General features: G+C 43.6%; 1 non-coding gene across 1 annotated transcript; it reads left to right on the forward strand.

The window, feature by feature from the left end:
- Window positions 1–9,458: 9,458 nt before the first annotated feature.
- On the forward strand, window positions 9,459–9,619 carry LOC119820160. The gene has a single exon (XR_005286423.1). It is a non-coding gene; the product is annotated as a U1 spliceosomal RNA (small nuclear RNA).

Below are 9,619 nucleotides of genomic sequence, written 5' to 3' on the forward strand. Positions count from 1 at the left end.
TCAGAGGTTACACACACATGTGGCCGTACCTGTCTTTCTACATGAAGGCTAGGGATCCAAACTCAGGTCCTCATGCTTTGTCTTGGTCAGTGTTCAAATATCTGATCTTGTGGGGGTCATATGTGCTTGTGTAGCAAGCACTCACCAAAGGAGTCCCTCTATCATGTTTTTATGTTTCTCAAATAAATTCTCTATTTAAAATATAAATACATGTAGTTTTCAAAATTATTAAGTTATTTTTCTCGAGTTTTTTTTTTCTTTTTTCTTTTTCTTTTTTTTGGTTTTTCGAGACAGGGTTTCTCTGCAGCTTTTTTTTTTAGAGCCTGTCCTGGAACTAGCTCTTGTAGACCAGGCTGGCCTCGAACTCACAGAGATCTGCCTGCCTCTGCCTCCCGAGTGCTGGGATTAAAGGCGTGCGCCACCACCGCCCGGCTTTTTCTCGAGTTTTACTTGTGGAGTTTTGATGCCTTGGTATTTCAGCATGGGGTTGGAGCATCTGATCCTGTACCTTTCAGACAGTTTCAGAGTCAGGCAAGTTTCAACCCAACTTGTAGATGGAGACTGCTGTACTGAAGCAGTTCTGAGCATACACGAGTTTACATCCACCCCAAGGTTACAGACATGAAGAAGTCAGCCATCTCCATGGAAAACTGAACAGCAGGTTGGCTGAAGTGAGCGCCTACAGAAAAGTCAGAAGACTTCGAGAATGAGAGAGGAAGGGATGAGAAGATGTGATCTGTGGTGTGGACTTGTATTTATACAACAGACCCCAAGGGAAATGGGGCTAGATTACAAAGCCATCCAAAGGACTGTTTATCATCAGGATAAGAAGAAAAGTAGCCAATGAGTGCCTGCATAGGATGCTGTGTGGGAACCCAGATTGCAGAGTCACTAGGGAAGCCCGCAAGAGACATTTTTGCTGTGGTTCAGTGGTCAAAGGTGAAAGAGCACCGTGGGACTTAAGCTTCACGAGTATAGCAATTTCTTATTTATTTTGGACGAAGTATCTAAAGGGGAAGATTAAACAGTGTTGACTGGATACTAATAGCATGGAGCAGATCCAAGGGAAAGGCCAATTCCACCGTATCAAGCTGGTAAATATAGTGGTTCCCTGTCTTAGAATCAAAAAGATCCATTTATATACTGACTTCTTTATACATTGGTGATAAGATCTTGGCAAGTTACTTATTTTTTCATGTACTTTGGCTTCTTTCCTTGGAAAGTGAGCATTGTCGGGTTCAAGGTGTTTTATGATTTACAGTCAACAGAGATAACATCACCAAAAGGCCTTTGTACAGAGCCTGGCACACAAAAGTGTCAACTTACCATTGGCTATTGTCTCAGTCTGTTGTGTGCTGTTATAACAAAATACCTGAGGCTGAATAGTTTATTAGAGAGAGAGAGAAAGAGAGAGAGAGAGAGAGAGAGAGAGAGAGAGAGAGAGAGAGAGAGAGAAAGATTTGTTTGGCTCACAGTTCTGATCGCTGTAATATCCAAACAAACAGCAGGGTGTTGTGTATCTGCCTCATAATGGGACAGGAAAACAGAGGGAAGTGAGCTTTTGTCATGCAAGTGAGGTAAGATGTCACACTTGCTCAGAACAAGTGCTGCTTTTAGGGTGACCTGGTGTGGGATTCCCCTCTGTATGCTGTGACTACCATTGGTTAATAAAGAAAGCTGGCTTGAGCCTATAGCAGGGCAGAACAGACCTAGGTGGGGAAAACTAAACTGAATGCTGGGGAAAAAAAAGACAGAGTCAGGAGAAGCCATGTAGCCCCACCAAAGACAGATGCTGGGAACTTTACCAGGTAAGCCACAGCCACGTGATGATACACAGATTAATAGAAATGCATTAAATTAAGATGTAAGAGTTAGCCAGTAAGAAGCTAGAGCTAATGGGCCTAGCAGTGATTTCATTAAAACAGTTTTTGTGTGGTTTGTTGGGGCTGAGCAGCTGGGAACACACAAGTGGCCTCCTACTACAGTAACCTGCCAAAATGGGGATCACCTATGAGAGAGAATCATTGCTCTTTCTTTCATGAGCAGTACCCCCGTTGTCTAATCATCTCCCACTAGGTCTGAAAAGCCTTCCACTGTGATACCACCACACTGGGTACCAAACTTGTAACACATGACAAACATTTCACACTATAGTAGTAACAATGTTACTTAGAAACAAAATTATTGCTCTATACGAACCAAAATTACATAAAAATGACACCAGGGAATGTAACATCAACCAACTGAGTGAGAAACTCTGCTGGGGGCTAGGTGTGGTGTTGCACATTTGGGTCTCACTATATAATTCTAACTGTCCTGGAACTCACTATTTAGAGCACGCTGGCCTCAAACTCAAAAGAGCCTCCTCAGGATTAAAGGCATGTACCACCACCACCCGCAACCTATGACCTGAACTAGAAGTTGTTCTGGCAGTCTTTTTTCAATTCACCCCTTCAAGAATGTTTGTAAACAACCATTACATGCTAGGATGCTTGTGCTAGATGTTGGAAATACAGAGATAAAAAAGGTAAAAGCCGTGCCCTTAAAGAACCCACAAGCCAGAAGAAATGTAGGGCTTCAGGAGTGAGCTGATAAATACAGGGAGGGAGGTTTGCTCAAAGCAGTCTGCAGTCAGTCCCGCTTGACATGACCAGGCTCAGGCTCGTGGTTGTGATCAGCTTCATCTCCCTGGTGGGAGGAGAGTAGGTGATCAGGATCTATAATATTGGAAGGTCCCTTCGAGAAACACAGCTGTCAAATGCAGAGGCAGCCCATGTGGGTAGTTGCCCTCCCTGATGCTCGCCTGCCATTCATGTGTCTTCTGGAGATTGCCCTGTAAAGCTCTGCATTGTTTATGTTTTGATTGTCTCTTATCTAATTTCTCATGTAGGAAAAACAACAGCACAGCAAAAAAAAAAAAAAAACAGTCATGAGCAGTCATAATGAGGCTTGTAGACTGGGGTGGAGTGGAAGGGGAGACAGGACTAGCAGAAAGGCAAGAAAAGAAAGGAGAATCTGAGTGGATGGACACAGCAGTCATGGGGCAGCCTAAGGGAACAGAAATCAGAGCCAAAGGGGGAAACGTAATACAAACCAGAAATTTGGCACACGCACTTACAAAACAAACAACAACAGAAAATAGGAAGGAAGAGAAAAGAACATCTGATCAGAGATGGCTAGATAAGAGCAAGAGCAATTTGGGAGCAGACTGGGGATTGATGTGCTCCGAACTCCAGAACAAAGCAGAGAGAGAAACAGAAGGTTGAGGACTGAGAACAAGAGTTCCAGATGAGCCAGCCCTTCAGCAGGGTACTGGTCTACAGGGAGCTGTAGGGTGGTGGAGAAATGATCTAGAAAGTCCACAGATACATTTGACAAGCCCTTCCAAGGCAGAAAGTCCCTGTTCTCACAAAGCCAGTGGCTCCCTGTGGAGTCAGACAGCTGGGCAAGCAGGTAGTCCAGACTGTTGTATACCACCAGGACAGGACGGGGCAGGTACCCAGCTGGGAGGACGGCCGCTCCTGAGTCTGTTCCCAGGTCCACAGTCACCAGTTTAGTGCTGTATGTGGGAGTCCCCTCTGTGATTACCATTAATGGATAAAGAAACTGCTTTGGACTTATAACAAGGCAGAACTTAGGTAGGCAGGGAAAGCTACGCTGAATGCTGGGAGAAAGAAGAGCAGAGTCAGAGAGACGCCATGGAGCTGCCACCAGAGTCAGACATGCTGAAACTTTGCCGGTAAGCCACTGCCACATGGCGATGCACAAATTAATGAAGATCAGTTAAATTAAAATGTAAGAGCTAGCCAATAAGAAGTTAGAGCTAATAGGCCAAGCAGTGGGGTTTTTTTTTGTGTGTGTGTGTGTGGGCTATTGTTCAGGTTTATTACTTAAAATTAACCCATAATTCTTACCTATGTTTAACCAGTAAGGCATTCTCTTCTTTTTTTATTTTATTGCCTTTAAAAAATACCAATCCAAATTCCCACTTTCTCCCCTCCTCCCATTCCCCTCCTACTCCCTCTACACACCCTTCCCCTACCCCCTCCAATCCTAAGGGAGGGCAAGGCACCCTGCCCTGTGGAAAGTTCAAGGCCCTCCCTACTACATCCAGGTTGAGCAAGGTATACATCCAAAGAGAATAAGATCCCAAAAAGCCAGTACATGCAGTAAGATAAATCCCAGTGTCACTGTCATAGTCCCCTCAGTCTGCCCCACTGTCAACCACATTCAGAGGGACTAGTTTGATCCCATGCTCATTCACTCCCAGTCCAGTTGGAGTTGGTGAGCTCCCTTTAGCTCAAGCTAACTGTCTCAGTGGGTGAACCCCTCATGGTCTTGACCTCCTTGCTCATACTCTCATTCCTTCCACTCTTCAACTGGACCTTGGGAGCTCAGTCCAGGGCTCTGAAGTGGTCTCTGCCTCTGTTTCCATCTGTTGTGGGATGAAGGTTCCATGGTGATATTTAAGATAATCATCAGTCTGACTACAGGGAAAGGCTAGTTCAGGCACCCTCTCCTCTATTCACACAGTGTTTTAAATAATATAGTTTGTGTGATTATTATGGGTCTAAACCAGCCGGGCAGCTGGGAACCAACAAGCAACTCTTTCCCTCCAACAGTTGTACACACCTTAGTCAAGCTATCGAAGCCCCCAGTTCACCAAGTTATTTATAGTAATAGGAATGAGTATGAAAGGTTGGGATAGTTGTATGCTGCGATTGATACAGTCCTTCCTGTTAGGCAAATCTGAGTGAGGCTGATCGCTCTCAGAGATGAGATCCTAAGGGAATGATGCAGATGATCCGAAGGCTCAGATCAAAAAGTTCAGAGTCTGTGTGTTCTTCTATGTGCCTGCACCATTATATACCTCAAAGGAAATGCCTGTGTTCACGGCCAGGGCACCCACGCTGGGCACCATGAGTGAATCTACCATGAAGTCTTTCTTGGTTCTCCCACACCCTCTTCCACTTCAATATAACTCACTGGATAGAATTTTTCTCAGGCAGGTTTGTCCTCCTAAGGTGGCAAGAGGATTGTCAAATTATATCTGGTACTCAAATCCTGTTAGGATCTGACTTTGTCTAATATGTAATATACATGTTATATGTAATGTCACACGTTAATAATTCTAGGTTCATGTGTGAGGTGTAGTATTAAACTCATTTGGGGAAAGTACTGCTTATTTCCATTCATTAGATCTAGACTACAGTAAGTATAGTTGACTTTGGCCAATGACTAGCACAGAGAAAAGGGGAGGAAGAAACTTGAGGTTTTGGTATATAGTTCCTCTATGAGAGATCACTAATTAGTTAGCTGTTGTTGGCAGGGGTCACTAGTTAGCTGTTGTTGGCAGGGGTCACTAGTTAGCTGTTGTTGGCAGGGGTCACTAGTTAGCTGTTGTTGGCAGGGGTCACTAGTTAGCTGTTGTTGGCAGGGATCACTAGCTAGCTGTTGTTGGCAGGGGTCACTAGTTAGCTGTTGTTGGCAGGGGTCACTAGTTAGCTGTTGTTGGCAGGGGTCACTAGTTAGCTGTTGTTGGCAGGGGTCACTAGTTAGCTCTGTGGCAGGGTGTGGCTGACAGTCATCGCCCTTGTCCTTTGCCATCAGAGTGGTAACAGCTCCTAGGTATGCACTCATACCAAGAAAGCCAAGCAGGGTAACACTCTCCTGTAAGTGAGTAAGGTCTGTGATTGGTTGACCTTACACAGGAACTGGAGTAAATCAGTGTGCTGGCAAGTTTGTCAAGTTGACAGAAGCTAGAGTCATCAGAGAGGAGGAACTCAACTGAGAAAATGCCTCCATAAGACTGGGCTGTTGTCAAGACTGTGGGGCATTTTCTTAATTAGTGACTGATGTGTGAGGATCCAGCCTGTTGTGGTAGCACCACCCTGGGCACGGGGTCCTGGGTTCTATAAGAAAGCAGGCTGAGTAAACTATAGAAAGCAAGCCCGTAAGCAGCACCCCTCCATGACCTCCAGGTTCTTGCCTTGCTTGACTTCCTGTCTGTACTTCCATTGACGATGGAAGTGTGAGCCAAATAAACCCTTTCCTTCCCCAGTTCCTTTGGTCTTGGTGCTTCATTGCAGTAACAGAAACCCTGACTTGGACAGTCAGTTAGCTGATTCTTAGGCTTCTGCCACTCTATTCCCATTGGGGGTGTTACTGTGACACCTTACACAGTAGAAAACAACACTGGAGTTACCTTATAGCTTTCTTTCATCAAATTAGAATTGATATGAGAGAGTGTGACAGCCCAAGTCTGTAACCCCAGTCCAGGAGAGGAGGAGGCAGGAGGATTAGAAGTTGAAAGCTAACCTGAGCTACAGGAGACTCTAACACAATAAACAAATAGAAATAAAACAGCAAACAACAACAGAACAGACTTGCCATAAAAGGAGGAAGATAAAGGTTGACATGGTCCTTCCTTCCTCCTTCCATTCCTTCCTTAGAAGTGAGTGGGGGGAGGAGAGGATGAGAGAGCTCGAGAATAGAGCGAGTGCGCTCATCTCTCTCCTCTAAAGGACTCCTTCTTTCCTTCCTTCTTTCTTCTTTCTTTCTTTCTTTCGGTATTTCTTTCTATTTCCTTCCTCCTTTCCTTTCTGTCTTTCTCTCCCTCTCTCTCTCTCTCTTTCTTTCTTTCTTTTTCTTTCATTTCCATTTCCTTTCTTTCTTGTCTTTTCAATACTCCCATTTCTTTCTAAAAGAGGTAAAGATAATTTTCTTCACCTTGAGGAACGGCTCTGAGATTGCACAAAGGAAGGAAGTGGAGCTTCTCCATCCCAAACACAGTGGTGAACAAGACGCATGTGACTTCTTTGCGCCGATCTGACACATGTAAGGGAAGGAAGCTGCCCTGCTGTAAGCAGACAGGAACACAGGTCAACAGTTCATGGTGGGAGCTGCCTTCCAACTAAGTCTCCAGCCTGCAAGTAAATGAATCCTGGTGACAGCTTGACCCTGTAGAGTCCAATCCTTGCTCCAAACTGCTCTTAAGCTCCTAAGCCCCAGACACTGTTAGCCAGTGATTTAAAGTACTGCATTTGAGGGTAACTTGTTACAGTGCAGAAGTGGATTGACAACAGGGAAGAGGAACAGAGACAAAACACAGCAAAGGAAGAGTCTTCAAGAAAAAAAAATGCAGGCTGTAAATCATCCTTACACAGTAGCAGTAAAATTCACTCAGAGACTAGTGCAGACACCTGATAAATTGCCAAAGCAACAGATTCAGAGCCCAGAATGTCATGGCTTCTGGAGGAACACAAGAAAAAAAAATGTTTTACAATTGAAAAAGATTCCAAATGAAAATGACACTCTGGATAAGCCATGGTGTGTAGAAATCCAGGAGTACATTTGGTGAGAAGTCAGATAAAACAGGGGAGGCAAGGAGGAGAAAGGGGGCTGGGGGGGATTCTGTGTGGCATCCAGAGAACCAGGATTCAGAAACAGAGAGAAGAAATCATTGAAACTGAAGAAAATAGGCAGGCAGGTTTGTGAAACCTAAAAATGACACCAACACAAGACTTCACTCAGAGGCATTGTGGATAGACGGAAATGCCAGTGTTGTGGTTTGGAGAGGATGTGGCCTCCCCATCAAAGGCTCATCTCTGGAAGGCACTGGTACCCAGTGTGCTGTTCTAGGATGGGGTTCTGGGAGATGTGAGCAGATTCTTGAGTACACTCACTTGATCAATGGATTAATCCACTGATGTATCCACACTGAATGGACCACAAGGGAGTGGTAGACCTCCTGGAGTCTGGGAGGTGATTAGAGGACGCAGGTCACTAAGAAAGACCTGGGAAGGGTATGCCTTATCCTCAGCCTTTCCTCTCTGTCTCTCTCTTCTCAAACCAGCAACATCTTTTTTCCACAAGCTTCTGCTACCATGATACTCTACCTCCCTGTGGGCCCACTGCAATAAAACAGCTGATGATAACCGGAAACCTCCCAGATCACGAATCTAAATACCCTTTCCTCCCTCTAGGCTTTCCCATCCTCAAGTATTTTCTCAGTGATGCAAAAGGACTCATAGAAGGAGTAAAAAGAAAACACAGCAGGAGAATTTACAGAGGAGAGAGAAGTCGGCAAGAACAAACTGAGTGGCCCCAGGACCACTGCTACACAGCCCACCTCTAAAACAATTCTCTTGATTATGTGAGAAATTGCGATGAAATCAAACTCCTTCTGATGCTCTGGGCTTGTGCTGGTTATTTTCTTAAGAGGAGGCTGAAGCTTCCGTGGCACTGGCAAATGTCTAAGCACTGGAGAATGTAATAAAGTTGAAAACAGGACTCCTGGAAGGCTGGCCTAGCACTCCATTTGCAATATGCCCCCTCCTGGCTTCAGCACATAAATTTGGTTTGATTCTGAGGAAAATGGAATTGAAATGCGTGGCACTAGTGATTTTTCCATCTCAGTCAGGAAGCTAGCATGGCATTGTAATCATCGGAGGCACTCAGAGGCTTTGAATTTAGACCAACTTCCTTTTCATAATTTTACTGCAAATATTGGTTATAGCCAGTGAGATACCATAGACCTAAAATCATACTAAGAAGAAACTCGACTTTGAGGATTATAAAGCCAATAACAGAACTTCTAAAAAGAGCTGGAATGAGTTTTTTTGTATTAGGAGATTGTCATCAATACAATGGGGCATAAACCTCTTAAAAATAGAGTCAGTCTACGAGCGGCCTTTTAACTGTGTGAAATAAACAAAAACTCGAGACAAATGTGACTAGAATCCAATGCTTTACAGGGACAGTTTGAAATAAGGCACGAATATTCATGCAATCTGATGTAATATACATAACAATAGAAGTGCTGAAAATATACAGCCTGGAAAAATGCTAATGAAACATTAATAAGCAAAAACTCTCAGTTCAGAATCAGCTGAGGAAAAGGACTATCGGGGTGAGGAGTCTAATGTTTATGGAGAAGCAAAGGTTAAGAAATGTGGAGAGGCAGAATTAGAATATAACTCGAGGTAGTCTGCTTTATTTTAGGAAAACACCATGAGAGGGAAAAAAAGAAACCAAAGCATGTTCCAAAATTTATTTTAAAAAGAATCACAATTTACTATCTCTCAATATTAGAAGTCTACAAAATTCTAGTTTTTCCTTATGTTTTCTTGTTTTTGAAAAACCTACAATCACCTGTATCATTGTTTAAAATACCCTTTTTATAAATTGTATTTCAGGCTTAAAGCCAGTATTGTATATAAATAAGAAAAAGAGCCTATGTAAGTTGGAGGTTACAAAAATAATATTATTATAAGGATGACAGGAACAGACAGATTTTGTTTTCATTTTGATGACAAATATGTAGGTCTCGATTCAGTATAAACAACTATAGAGAGATTGAAGCAGCAAAAGACAAAAATATAAAAAGAGTGAGAAAAAATTCATTAGACTCATGAGAGTATTATTTTTCAAAAGGTAAAACAAACACCGGTAGGGTCATACTTACCTGACAGGGGAGACACCATGATCAGAAAAGTGATTTCCCTAGGGCAAAGCTCATCCGTTGCATTCCAGGTGTGCTGACCCCGTGGTTTTCCCAGATGTGGGAAACTCAGCTGCACAGTTTGTGGTAGTGGAGGACTGCATTAACACTCTTCCT

The sequence above is a fragment of the Arvicola amphibius genome, chromosome 7 (assembly GCF_903992535.2).
Source record: "Arvicola amphibius chromosome 7, mArvAmp1.2, whole genome shotgun sequence".
NCBI classification, from domain to species: Eukaryota; Metazoa; Chordata; class Mammalia; order Rodentia; family Cricetidae; genus Arvicola; species Arvicola amphibius.